Raw genomic sequence first — 13462 nt, forward strand, 5'->3', positions numbered from 1 at the left:
GTTTTCATATACTAATTTAATTCTATGACACTGAGAACACTATAAAGGTGTATTTAAATCCAGCACACACAAAATGGTCATGGTATTTTTAAGAAAATCTTTATAAAACTAAATATTAATAGAAATGTTTTATTAAACTTTTTAAAAAGCTAGCTGTCTACACTTCTTGACAATGTCTCTAACAATATGAGGAGAAGACAGTGAACTTCAATGTACTGCTTTCTTTTTTTTAAAAAAAATGTATATATTATTTTTGTGGACAGTTTCCTGAACATACACAGTAGCTATTAGCTACTTTTGAAACTACTACAACAAGGTACCAAAGTCAAGAACTAGGTACCTTCAAGGCAGAAAACTAGAAGAGAAAATAAAATTAAGCCTAAAGCATAAGTATAGATAGAATTTGATTTTATAGCGATACCTACTGAAATTTGGTGGTTAAATTTTTTTTAACTACTTTTGTTACAAGTCCCATCTATAATGGAAAGAGATTTGAGAATTTTTCTTAAATCTTTTTCAGTTTTGTATTTTGCTGTATTTGACAAGACTTTGTAATTAGTGTATTTCACTGTTAAACTGCTAGAAGAGAATGTAATTAACTTATCTCACAAAAACGTATTGATATTCATTATGAAAAAGAATAAAGACTATTAAATATAATCTCCTAGACAGTCACTTGGCTCCTTTTACACCTACAGAAAGGATAGTATCGGGACACAAAACACAAGTTGTTTTTTTTTTTTGTTTTTTTTTAACAGCAACAACGTAATGTTCAACTTCCACTAGGCAGCCAAAAAAGATTTAAAAATTAGAAAACCGAATAAAATGAAAGACCCTGGTTCTGCAAACACTTGTGCATGTACATGTACAAAGTCTCGCTGAATACAAAGGGATTACTGATATGTAAAGTTAGGCTATGTCTACACTACAGACTTTACAGCAGCACAGCTGTACCACTGCAAGCTGTGCCGCTGTAAGGTCTCCCATGTAGCCACTCTATGCTGGTAGGAGAGAGCTCTCCTGCGGGCACAATTAAGCCACCCCCAACAAGTGGCGGTAGCTACGTTGGTGGGAGAGCATCTCCCGCTAACATAGCGCTATCCACACCGACACTTTTGTTGGTGAAACTTATGTCAGTCGGGGGGTGTTTTTTTCACACCCCGACTAACAAAGTTTTGCCAGCAAAAGTGCTAGTGTAGACAAAGCCTTACTCAACATATGTAAATGTTCGCAGGATCAGGACCTAACTACATAATCAGATAAAATGACTTTTACACCACATATAGGATAATTTTTGAACTAAATTCACAAATCATTACATAAATAAAAATTAAGAAAAAATAAGGGAAATCACATCACCTTTATTTATGATCAAGAGAATCCTGACATACCAGATTCCAATTAGCACAACCACACTAAAAGGAAATATTTGAAAAATGATAATAGACTACAACTGTGTTATTACTATGGAAAAAAATCTCACATGAACTGCTGTAACAGATGAGGAAGAGGTAAAATAGATATTTTAGCTGACCGTGTTTTCATTCAACAGTAACATACAGTTGTATCCATCAGGTAAGCTTAATCAATAACACAGTCCAGAATATAATATTTAGACATCGGCTATACTACCAGAAATGAACAAAACGTCAAAAGTGTCCATATCAATTACTGTACTCTAAATTATGGCTGTATCTCAAACATTCTATTTTTGCTAATTCATGTTCATAACATTCATTTCTGATAATACTATTTCTAGACGCTAGAATACATAATCATTAACAAGTAGTATATGAACAAATCGGAATTTGGAAGGAAATCCAGATTCCTTTACAACAAACAGCTATAATTAAAGCAATAAGGTTCACCACCCAGACAGTTTTCTGGACATTTAATGGCCACCTAGTTAATTCTCCAGGTGGTTGTTAAATGACTTGCAAAGAAACCAAAAAAAACCCCAGATCCTTGTAAAATATCTTTATTAATAAAAATGAAATTAACTTCCAAAAGGGGTTTAAGAGTCACTTTCAAGTTTTAAAAACTCCATATTACCCATTTGATGCTGCTGATCAGCAGACAGGATAACAGCAACAGGCCGATCAAATCAAGAAAACTTCAAATACATTGTAATTATGGAAGGTGAGGCCAGATACAAGAATGATTCCAAGATTAAACTTTGTTAAATTAATATTGTATTCATCACTGGTTAAGCTGTATGCTTGAAAAATATCTTAAATCATTATATTTATAATAGGATAAACCTACAGCAGCTGCTCAGTAGATTTCAGTCTTTCACCAAAAACAACTGATCAAACGTTGCTGGCAAACTGATACAATGCAAGCATTAAAAACCGGAAAATATTTAAGGACGCTGTAACCTGATACCAACATAATAAATTCCTCAAACCAGAAGTGACATTATATAACTTGTCCTTTGTTTAACATGTAAGTCCTTAAATGTAGCAGTCCGTGTACTCTGACTAGCATTAAGCAATCACTGCAATGACTAGCAACAGAAAGGGTGCTGCCACTACATAAAAATTAACATGGGAGAAATACAAGAATGGCTTAAGAATTCAATAAGAATGCCCTCCTTCAAGTAAAAAAAAAACAAGAAATAATTCAATACTGCAGAACAGCCTGCCTAGACATTAACTGTGAGATGTACAGACCTTTGGTATATCATATATTTGCCTTTGTTCACCAGATGGCAAAAAAAAATTCTCTCTACTAGTAACACACACAAAAGGATAATTTAACATTTCTTCTATCTCCATTACATGGCAAGATATTAACAGTGTAGCAGACAATCAGTGAACACATTTATAATTGTCATATGCCCCTTTTCCAGCCACACATCTTTAAATTAACAATTTTCACATTCTTCAGCAGCTGCAATTACAACTGCCCTCTGACTAAGTGGTATTATCTCTTCACTTTTCCCAGCAACATTGATAAAAGAAATTAACTGCTGAAACCTACAGCAGTCGCTATTCTCACACTAGGTTACAGCAATTCAACCCTACCTAATGCAGCCTGAGATTTTAAATCCACTGCTCTACCAAGAGGTGCATACTACTGCCATAAAACAATAATGAGAGATCAAAGTGAACTGATTCATTACACGACTGCTTCCCAATTCATTCTGCTAAATAATCAGAGCAGTGTTAAATTACCATAAAATTACAGTGCATCAGAAACATATTTATTGTCGAACCATCATTACTGTGAAAAAAAGGTTTGACTCTACTTCTTTTTCTACTGTATTGTCAGTAAAAACTACTATGGTCCACCATTATTTTCCATTATGGCCATATGACTGTGAAATGTTCTCTCCACTACATCTGGGAAGAATGTGTAACCCCCCTTAATTTTTAAAAGCTATGTGAAAGGTGAACTGCAAAGAGAAACTCAGAACTGAGATAAGGCTAGATTTCAGTGTCAATTCCCCCAAACTCCCCATTATACAATTCAGTACAAATTTCAAGGCTCAATTCAATACTGAGTTTCCCTTTGAAGTTCACCTTTTAAACATTCTCAGAAGCATCATTTAAACTTCCACTGAATGCATCCGATGAAGTGAGCTGTCGCTCACGAAAGCTTATGCTCAGATGAAGTGGTTAGTCTAAGGTGCCACAAGTACTCCTTTTCTTTTTGCGAATACAGACTAACACGGCTGCTACTGTGAAACCTACCATTTAAACTTTACTCTCTCATCCATATAGAATAAGGGGAAATGAAGGTCGTAGAAAGATAAACTAGGATGTTTTGTTGGTTGGCCTTAATACTGGTTGTTTTTCCATCTTTAAATCAAGACTTTCTTACCACAAGGAACTTTTAGAAAACTAAATACAGGCTCAGCTGTAAAAATGTGTGAGAAAGGTGAAACACTCATGCCCAAGCAATCATTTTCTTTTTAAAACAGTGGGCTCATCAATGCAAAAGAAGATTGTTAAGTATGGTTAGGCCAAATTTTGCTCTCAGTTACAACAGTATAAATTAATCCATTGAGTTATTCTAGCTTTGCACTGGTGTAACTGAGATCAGAATTTGACCCACTTTTTGGAAACTGCAAGGAAAATCAGCATCTCCTCTCCTTCTACGTTTGTCTCTTCTCCATAACCATTTGTCCTGACCTTCAAGCCTCTTTAATTCTGTGCCTGTTCCCATCTCTTCTTTCATTTCATCCTACACTCCCCTCCTATTTTCTTCTCTGTATCATCTCTAACTGCTCCCTTTAACTTACATCCACAAAAGCTTGAAACAGCTACCTCTTTGCCAGTTATTTGTGTTTTTAAGAGGATGTGAACTTTTATTTTCTTTCAATATCACATCATTTACAGCACTAAGTAAGTAATGTGAAATCTGCTAAAACTACTTATTCACATCTCCCACCCCAAAGAAGGGTAAAATCCTATATTGAGCATGATTTAATATAGGGCACAAGGTGTTTTGCTTCCCAGGACCAATCATGAATGTCATATATAAGGCTTTTTGCCCTCCTTCTCCAAAGTGACAATTTCACATACCACTGAAGTAACCAACCTGAACTGCAAGCTCTTCAAGGAAGAGACTGTTCTCTCGTGTGAACGGTATCCTGCAGATTGAGAAAGCTATCCACATGCAAAAATAAAAGAATGATAATATGACTTAGTTGAGGAGTATCCTCAAACAAACAGTATCTGTTTTACAATTCAGGGTATTTCTGAACCAAGGAATAGTTAAGGAACTCCAGATGGCAGCTTAAGTTGCCTTAGTTGAGAAAACCCAACACAATTGGGGGGTTTTTTTTGGTTTTTTTACTTAACTCTTACCTAGGCTGAGAGTTTTTTCCAATATCCTATAGGATAGCTGCTTTGTGAAGAAATTTATTTTTCAACTTCGTAGTTTTTCTTGTTTATATTCTTAAAATGGGTAATATTGGCTAGGTTTGCATTTTCAATAAAACCTTACAAATGATGAAGAAGGAACAGACTGCCCCAAGATTTGCAGTATTCTCAGATATTATTTCACATTTATTAGTATTAGTTGCATATTAGGTATAATATTCTCTTCTTCCCACCCCCACAATGCTCTAATGGGAAGTGCAATGGCATGGGCGGTTGTGCCAACATCTCTCTCACTGTTGCTAAATTTAAAAAAGGAAAAAACGTGGAGAATGTTGTAGAATACCATCACTTTTTCCTCAGTAGGAGCACTGCATTCCCTGCACAGAGAAGGCAGACTGAGGGGCCCGTATGTGGTTAAACATCAGAGGGAAAGTCTCCAATTAAGCAGTTTGAGCAAACAGGTCCTTTTCCTTTTGAGGGGGTGCATAATCTTTTATATGGTATGTTTCATATTATTGCATGCTTCTGTAGCAAAAAACACTGCAGTGGAAAGTAAATACATGTCTAAAAATTAAGAGTTCCAAATAGGACTCTGGGTGGGGGTTTTGGGGGGAATTGCTTTATTTTTATTTTACACAATGCAAACTGACAAGAGGTACGAGAAAAACAAACACTTATCTCCATCTCATTAACCCCAGAAACCCTTAAAATTATCTAGATAAAGATGAACTGTTCCTATTAACCATTTCAAGGAAGGGATAAATATAAATATTGAACAAAGAGCTGGAGAAATTAAACTAAAAAGGCAGTTTCACTGTAAATTCTGTACCCTCTGCTGAAATGTTGTTTTATAATATTGTTCAGACTCATTCCCTCAGGGAATTACATTTTTATCTCTCCTACAGAAACACTATACTTGAAGGCTATTGTCTCTCTCTCTGGTGGAGAATGCATCAGAGCCAAAATTATTACTGGTTTCAGAGTGGTAGCCATGTTAGTCTGTATCAGCAAAAAAAAAAACAAGGAGTACTTCTGGTACCTTAGAGACTAACAAATTTATTTGGGCATAAGCTTTTGTGGGCTAAAACCCACTTCATCCAATAAATTTGTTAGTCTCTAAAATTATTACTGTTTATCTGTTTTGTGGTACCACCTGCAAAGTGACACTATATTTGCCCCAAAGAGTTTTCAAACATGACTTTTCAAACATGACACTATATTTGCCCCAAAGAGTTTACAATCTCAAAAGAGGACAGAAGATGAGAGGAGAAAAGTAATGCAACAAACAGGCAAAGCAGTCAGGATGCTTAGCACAGGTCTAAGCTCATGTTATGTTATATTTTTATGTATCTATTATATTTTACTTTTAAAATAAATATTTATTAATTCCTTGCCATTGCCCATTTTGTCCAGGTACTTAGTTCATGGCTTTCTCCATTTGGGGTTTTTTAGCCTCTGCCCAAAAGTTTTGTTTCTTTTTGTTTTTGTTCTTTTCATTGGTTCACTATCATCCTTCTGCCCCACTCCGATCATAAGTTTCTTCTAGATCAAAATATTTTCAATGATTTTATAAGTCTTACTAATTGTTTTGCTTTATTTCCAAAAGTCCCTGTTTATGTTCTGCTTTAGCTCTTATATTTCTAGTGTAATTGTAATTAAAAAGCCTATATAATAGCAATAAGTCAGTCCCCAATTATTCCATTTTTTTCTGACCTCCTTCAACTTCAGTCACTTCACCTCCTCTACAAATTGCCAAGTCCTCTTTAAACAAAACACACCAAAAGCCAACAGATGGTGATGTCAGTTGGACACCTGCAGTAAAGAAATTATGGCCCCTGCTATTCAGCCCTCCTAGGGAGGGATGCCCTTTTATAGGCACTCCCCAGGAACTAAAGGAGTGGGACTCTTACCTCACATGCTGGTAGAGAGGAATTTGATAGAATGCCCTGGCTCCCAATTCTCACTCACTATACGGGTGGGAGGAAGTTGGCTACAAGAATCCCTGCTACATTGTTCTTTACCATAAACAAAACAGAACAAAAAAAAAAAAAACCACTAGGTTCTGAACTTGATGCGCAAGCCTAAAAATAGTCTTCAGTCTTTTTATAAACAGTTTTAAGTAAGTCTATAAAAGATACCCCCTGAGGTCCACCTGAAATACAAAAGTCCTGAATGAAAGGGTTTGCCAAGCATTTTCCAGGTAGCACTCTCACTAATACAGCAATCTCTGAATTTTTTTAAAACTAATTTAAAGGAAGTATTGCTGAGTAATAGTTGCTTCAAATCAAAACCTGCCACAAGATTAAATTCTACAGAATTACTAGGTCCCTTCACTAGTTACAAAATTGACTAGAAAATAAACAGTTATAAGTAAAACAAGAATTGCTGCATCTCATAACCTTGATTGGAGTTTCAGAAAAACCTGTTTAGAAACATTCAGTCTTAGTCAACAAGTTATGTTTATTTTGAGGAAGCTATGCATGACATCCTTAGTAGAGAAAGCATTGCAGTAGCTCTGAAATAGAACACTGGCTTAATTTACAGACAAAATACTTTGGCCTTGTTCTGAATTCTACTTGCAAAGCTTATGATTAAAAGATATATTATATTAAAAAAAGAAAAACACACCATAAATGGAATAAAGTTAAGAAATAAACAAAAGTCATCCAGCACAAAAACTGTATTTGCAGAGCATATTTTATCTAGATTTTATAGTATGTTTAGCAAAAGTTCTAAGTTTAAACTAAATAGGGTAAATTCTGATTATATAAACAATATTAATCATCTTTGTACATGTGGAAATTCTTTAGGACTTCTACCCCCAATTTATAGATCGGAAAAACAGCCAAAGATTACTCCCATTTTAGACATTGAAAACCAGGTGCAGACAGTTTGTATGACTTGCCCCAGCTCAGACTGAAAATCAGTGACAGAAGATGGAAAATGAACTCAAGTCATACAGTGCGATTTTCCATCACTTTTGACCAGAAAAGGTGTTTTTGTTTTTTTTTTAATTATACCACATAAACAATTTTAATTAAGAAAAAGGATAGTCATATTTCCATTTTTATTCCTACTATTTAATATTGAGGTATTTTTAAGCTATATAACAATTTTGAACAAATTCAGTGAAATAAGGCTTGTAGAAATATCTTAATTGATGTTAACCGTAAGAGGCTTTTTTAAATCCAGACCTTTTAAAAAAATAGAAACAATTAGCATTGTCTGTGGGAGCTTAATTACAAAGACATTTTCAGTCATTCCGGACTGTCAAAACAAAAGCAATCAGTGATCCCACAGAAACCATAAGTAAGCAAGTTTCAGAGTAGCAGCCGTTTAGTCTGTATCCGCAAAAAGAAAAGGAGGACTTGTGGCACCTTAGAGACTAAGGTAAGTAAGCACTGTTGCATCATTAACCCTGGTGGGGACCCTGACTAGCACCACTATATTAAGTAACCAAGTGAATTGCTTTAACCTAAATAAATACTTTTAACAGATAACCATGCTAAGAAATCTTCAATGCAAAAATAAACCCTGAGTTTGCCACATCTACACATCAAGCTCTCCACAACAACTCATTTCTTCCCATTGTAGATTAAGTAATAGGATAGTCAGGGAGAGGTCATAGGACAGTTACATAAGCAAGGATCTGAAAACAACAGACTAGTTGCAGATAGTTAAAGCTGTGTTAAAAGTAGGGTTTGATTAGTACCCAAACTAGGTAATTGTGGGTTAAAGCTCTCCATTCTTCCTGAATATTTACCTGTGTGGCAATCTACAAACTAGGACATATTCAATACTCGGCCACAATAGAGAAAAATAAAACTGAAAAGAATCAATGCAAAAAGCTAACGCTTACGTGTTACAAATACAAAGTTAACACTTTGTGCTCATCTAGTCTTTCATCAGAGGATCTCAAAAAAAACTTTATAATCAGCAATTAATTAATACTCAATACCCCGATATAAGTATTATGACCATTTTAGACAGGTAAACTCAGACACAGAGAAGTTCAGTGATTTGTCCCTGTGTCACACAGAAAAGTAAACAGAATGTGAACTGACTTCAGCAGTCCCAGCTCCCAGTCCCTTACTCTAACCTCTAAACCATGTTTTCTAAATACCACAAAACAAAAAAAAAAACAAAACAAAAAACCCTAAAGAATAACCCTCCCAAAATAGATAGATATACTTTCTTTGTTTCATGAAGCCCATTTTCATTTTAAAGATACAATTCAAAAGAAATCTACAGGAACACAGTTAACTTAAAAATTACACTTCAGCCTGAAAAAACATGACTGCGATTGTTGCAAGCAGCATTTAAGTGTAATAGAAATATTAAAGTACAAATATTTTTTCAGCTATTTACATTATTGATTTTACAGCTCATTATATACGGTCAGTGTCACTCTACTTTGTATAGTTAATTAATCAGTTCTCCTCCCCCTTTTGCGTCTATGAGTCTTCAATATAGCACCAGAGAAAAAATTAAGCCAAAGTATGATTTCAAAACCACAAATTGGTATGAAGTACAAAAATCTAAAGTATTAGATTTTGAGTTGATGGCTGCCCTTCAAAGAATCAAACAAAGACAGCATGAAATAAGCACCAGTGCTATAAGGATCTCCTTATAATCTTCTTTGATTCTTCAAAGAATCAAACAAAGACAGCATGAAATAAGCACCAGTGCTATAAGGATCTCCTAAGGTGCATCAAAGGCACACTTCAAAGCAGCCTCAAAAAACTCTGCTGTAGGTAAAGCACCCAAAATTATGAGTACCGCCTTGAAATAATAGGCACAATACAAATAATGTTTCAGAAAGAAACCTATTGATAATACTGTAGAATTGTTTGTTCATATACAAATATTTCCATGATGTGTAGAAAGTCAGTGTTTTGAATAGGACCTGTGACGATAAAATATTCATGTATATCTTAAATGCATCTCAAATATACTGATGCACAAGAATAAAAATGTTACTGGTACCTAAACAATTAAGTAAAGCTTGTGAAAATGTGATCCAGAAGGGCACAATAGACAAGAGTGTTAAAATTACACATTTGAAAGCATTAAATACAACAGCAATGCTAAATAAACAGAGAAAGATTTAAGTTAAATTTGAAGAAAAGATCTGATGTATAAGTTTCAGCACCATCCATTCTTTTTCCCAGTTGAGTTTATATATCTCTGGAAAGGGTACAGAGCAATCTTACTACACCTGTCAGCTACAGTGTGCTGCCTGCACATTTTGGCTGCAGTAGAAAGACACCTAGAAAGGCACAATATTTCATATTTTACATCTGTACCATTCCCTCTAATCCCTAAGTGCTTCAGAAAGTACCTGCATATAGCACTGAAACGCAGCCATTTCTGCAGCGAAGATTTGACACTAACGGGCCTATCACAATCTGCACAACAGTGCTGGGGAAAGGAAGGTTGGCAAAGAAACCCAGGACACAATACTGCTCTTACACAGAGTTGTCTAGGAGTCTAGGAGATCTTCACTGTCCGTGAATTACACACTTGACTTGAAAGGAGAGGAGCGGGGACTTGGAGCATCAGCCCTTCATCAACCATTTCAAATCTTAACAGCCCAGGAAGTTATTGAGAGAAATTTAGATTCACTTTCATTTACTGCTGTATCTTTCACCTCCATTTTTAGGCAGGGGGTGATGCAGAAAGCCAACATAAAGGAAACTTGTGCATGTGTGTTTCTTTTACTCCAATGATGCATACATTGCACACATGCAGAGTCACGTGTTACCAACTTTTTAACAATAAAAACTCACATATACAAGTTTTTTTTAAAAAAGCCAGTCTTTCTATCTGGACAGTGCCTACTCCTGAAAAGGGAAGAACTGAGGGTGTCCGCTCCAACTCCTGTAATCCTGTCACCCTTAGCTAAACACACAAACAGCACCCCCCTTCACGCCTGCCTCCCTGGAAAAAGGCTTTTTGTTCTCAGAATCCTCAAATCTGAACAACTGTACATCTACAGTCCCGTTCCCAGGTACTTAAACCTTTGTCTCCCCACTAACACATCCATCGTAGAAAATCGCCGGGAAGATAAAATAAGCATGCTGTTTTACACATGAAAGTTGCCTACAATGTTGCTGAGCCCGAAGTTTTGGCCACATCTACAATAATTGCCAAGGACAGCAAGAGGGTTGCTCTATTCCTTTCATTCTAAGAGATCCCAGGGGACAGTGCTGACCCATCAGCCTGAAGCCTTTCATGCGGGGCATCACAGAGTTCTATCTTGTCACACCTACTATTCAGAGTGTCTGAGGGACCTTTTGTTTCTTAAAATTGCCCACCACTGCTGTCAGCAATTCCGTTTGTAGCAGCAACAGTGGGAGTGCTAATGTTGACCCGCCGCCAGTGTTTTAACCACTGTCATCTCACCTGCACAGAGCAAGTCTAGAGAGCGCAGGTGTTGCTGTAGGCCAGTCTATACTAATGCTCGCACTTGTAGAGGTACACCAGTGGTGGTGACAGTTTGAAAATTTTAATGAGAAGACCATGTAAACATTAGACTTTGCAGGGTGTGTGAAGAGGTTAGTATGAGCTGTTGACAACACCTTACTCTACCATCTCCATCCTCTCTGATTCAGCTAGTGAGATGGATTACTAGCCAAGAACAGGAGTTGTATGAGAGAGCTGGTAGCTCAATCAAGACAGAGAATGTGGGTAAGTTGGGAGAAAAAATTGGAGAAATGTTAGCAGCTCCACTAGAGAGGAGAAGCATATATTCTGTTTATTACTCAATTTCAGAATACGGAGGTTATTAAATTCTCTGCTGCATTTGGATGCTCAGGTAGTGACTGACAAAAGCAGCTTTTTTCCCTTCTGCAACTGATGAAAGAGTTTGACATTTTCTTTGTCCCTCAAAATCAAAGTCCTGCAGTACACTTTACAGTTTTTAAGATCATTGGGAAACTTTAGTGAGAATGTGACTATCCACAGTACTTTGCAAAGAGAACATTTCATCATACCAGCACTCCATGTCCCGCACTGATTTCCAATCAGTCTGAAACTGGAGTTTTGATCTACACAGCCCTAAGTGTTTTGTGTCTGAGGCTACCTGAAGAACCATCTCTTTCCCCAGTGATACTGCTCCACCTTCAAGCAAGAGCTCTCTGGTTTGTGCAAGAGACCCTGTTACAGGGTATTTTCAGCGAGGAGTCTGTGTACATCTATACCATGGCAGCCACAGCCATGGTGCTGCAGCTGTGTCACTGTAGCACCATAGTGTACATGCTTCCTGCTCCAATGGAAAACCCTTCCATCAACGTAGTTAATCCAACCCTCCAAGAGGTGGTAGCTAGGTTGATGGATTCATTCGTCAACCAGTTTAGCAGCATCTACAGTGATGGTCTGGTCAACCCAACTACATCTCACAGTGCATGAAGATTTTCACACTCTGGACCAACGTAGCTAGGTCAATCTAATTTTTATGAGCAGACCAGGCCTTTGACGCTGGAATTCATTTCTCCCTGGTCAAACAGAGCTTGGATTCTTGGTCTTGAGATGAGCTGCAAGGCTCATCAATTGTCATGGCTTCTGATGACAGAGTAGGCTCAAGATTATTGTGTGTTTGAATAAGGTATATTATTTTGCACATTCCAACTGGCCAAGTGGGAATCTCATTGCATTTGGGAGGTTTTTCCTTAGTTTTGGGCATTTCCAATATTTGTCCGAACCCCCCACCCCAGACCGCTGCAAAAACGTTATTCCGCGAAGAAATTTTTAAACAGACCTCGATGGGTGCGGCCCCCCTTTCCCAACGGATTCCCACCCCGCATTGCCCCCCATGTGCACAATACTCCCTTCGCTGGCCCCCAGCCCGTCAGGGCTCTGTCCCCGGCCCCCTCCTCCAGCACCCTGGGCAGGGGGGTGTCCCCAGGAGCCCTGCTCGCCTCCCCCAAGGCACAACGTTGGGGTTCACGGCTGAGGGGGGCCTTTACTCCCCACAGCCTGAACTCCCCCGCCCCTCTCCGGAGCCCTCCGACAGCCCCCATCTACCAGCCCCGACCGAGGGGCATCCCATGGAGCCGGCTCCACGGCGCTGCCCTCAGGGACCCACCTGACCGCCCCTCCCACCGCAGGGCGGTCCCCGGGCTCCCCCCAGGGCCCGTCCCCCGGCTGCGGGTAGGGCGCCCCCAGCGGCCCCGTGCGGAGGCTCCTAGCCCGGGACCCAAGCCCCCCCTGCAGCGGCGGCGTCTGTTCGCAGCGCCGCCGGGTCCGTCTTACCTGCGCCGCCGCCGCCGCCACCTGCCCCTGCGGCCGGCCCGGCTCTAAGTGGCCCGGAGCAGCCCCAGGCTCCGGCACCAGCCGGACGCCATTTTGTCTCCGGCCTCGGAAGTGACGTCGAGAGGAGGGGGGCGCTGAGGAACGGGCCCCCCTCCCCAGCAGGGAACCCCGAGCCAGTGCCCCCCTGAGTCCGCCCCCAGCCATCGCCCAGGTCTCCTGCGGGTCACCCCGACCCGCCTCTGCCCCCTCCACCCCCCCCCAGTCCGCTCCCCAAACCGGTCTCTGCCCCTTCCCCCCTGCCCCAGCCCCCTCCCCCAAACTCTCTGCCCCCTTCCCACTCCCCCCAAGCTTGTCTCTGCCCCCTCCACACACTCCCCCCA

General features: G+C 39.0%; 1 protein-coding gene across 4 annotated transcripts in view; it reads right to left on the minus strand.

Annotated features, from left to right (window-relative positions):
- Window positions 1–13184, minus strand: part of PRDM2 (PR/SET domain 2) — a 93909-nt gene extending 80725 nt beyond the window's left edge. For 2 of the 4 annotated variants that reach the window (XM_077837505.1, XM_077837502.1), the window contains exons 1-2: window positions 13083–13153; window positions 4546–4613 (exon numbers count right to left, since the gene is read on the minus strand). The gene's annotated coding sequence lies outside the window, so the exon portion shown is untranslated. Of the gene's footprint in view, window positions 1–4545; window positions 4614–13082 lie in introns of all 4 variants that reach the window. The other 2 variants (XM_077837503.1, XM_077837508.1) reach the window with 1 other exon arrangement.
- Window positions 13185–13462: the final 278 nt, after the last annotated feature.

This window comes from Eretmochelys imbricata, chromosome 18, assembly GCF_965152235.1.
Source record: "Eretmochelys imbricata isolate rEreImb1 chromosome 18, rEreImb1.hap1, whole genome shotgun sequence".
Classification (NCBI taxonomy): domain Eukaryota; kingdom Metazoa; phylum Chordata; order Testudines; family Cheloniidae; genus Eretmochelys; species Eretmochelys imbricata.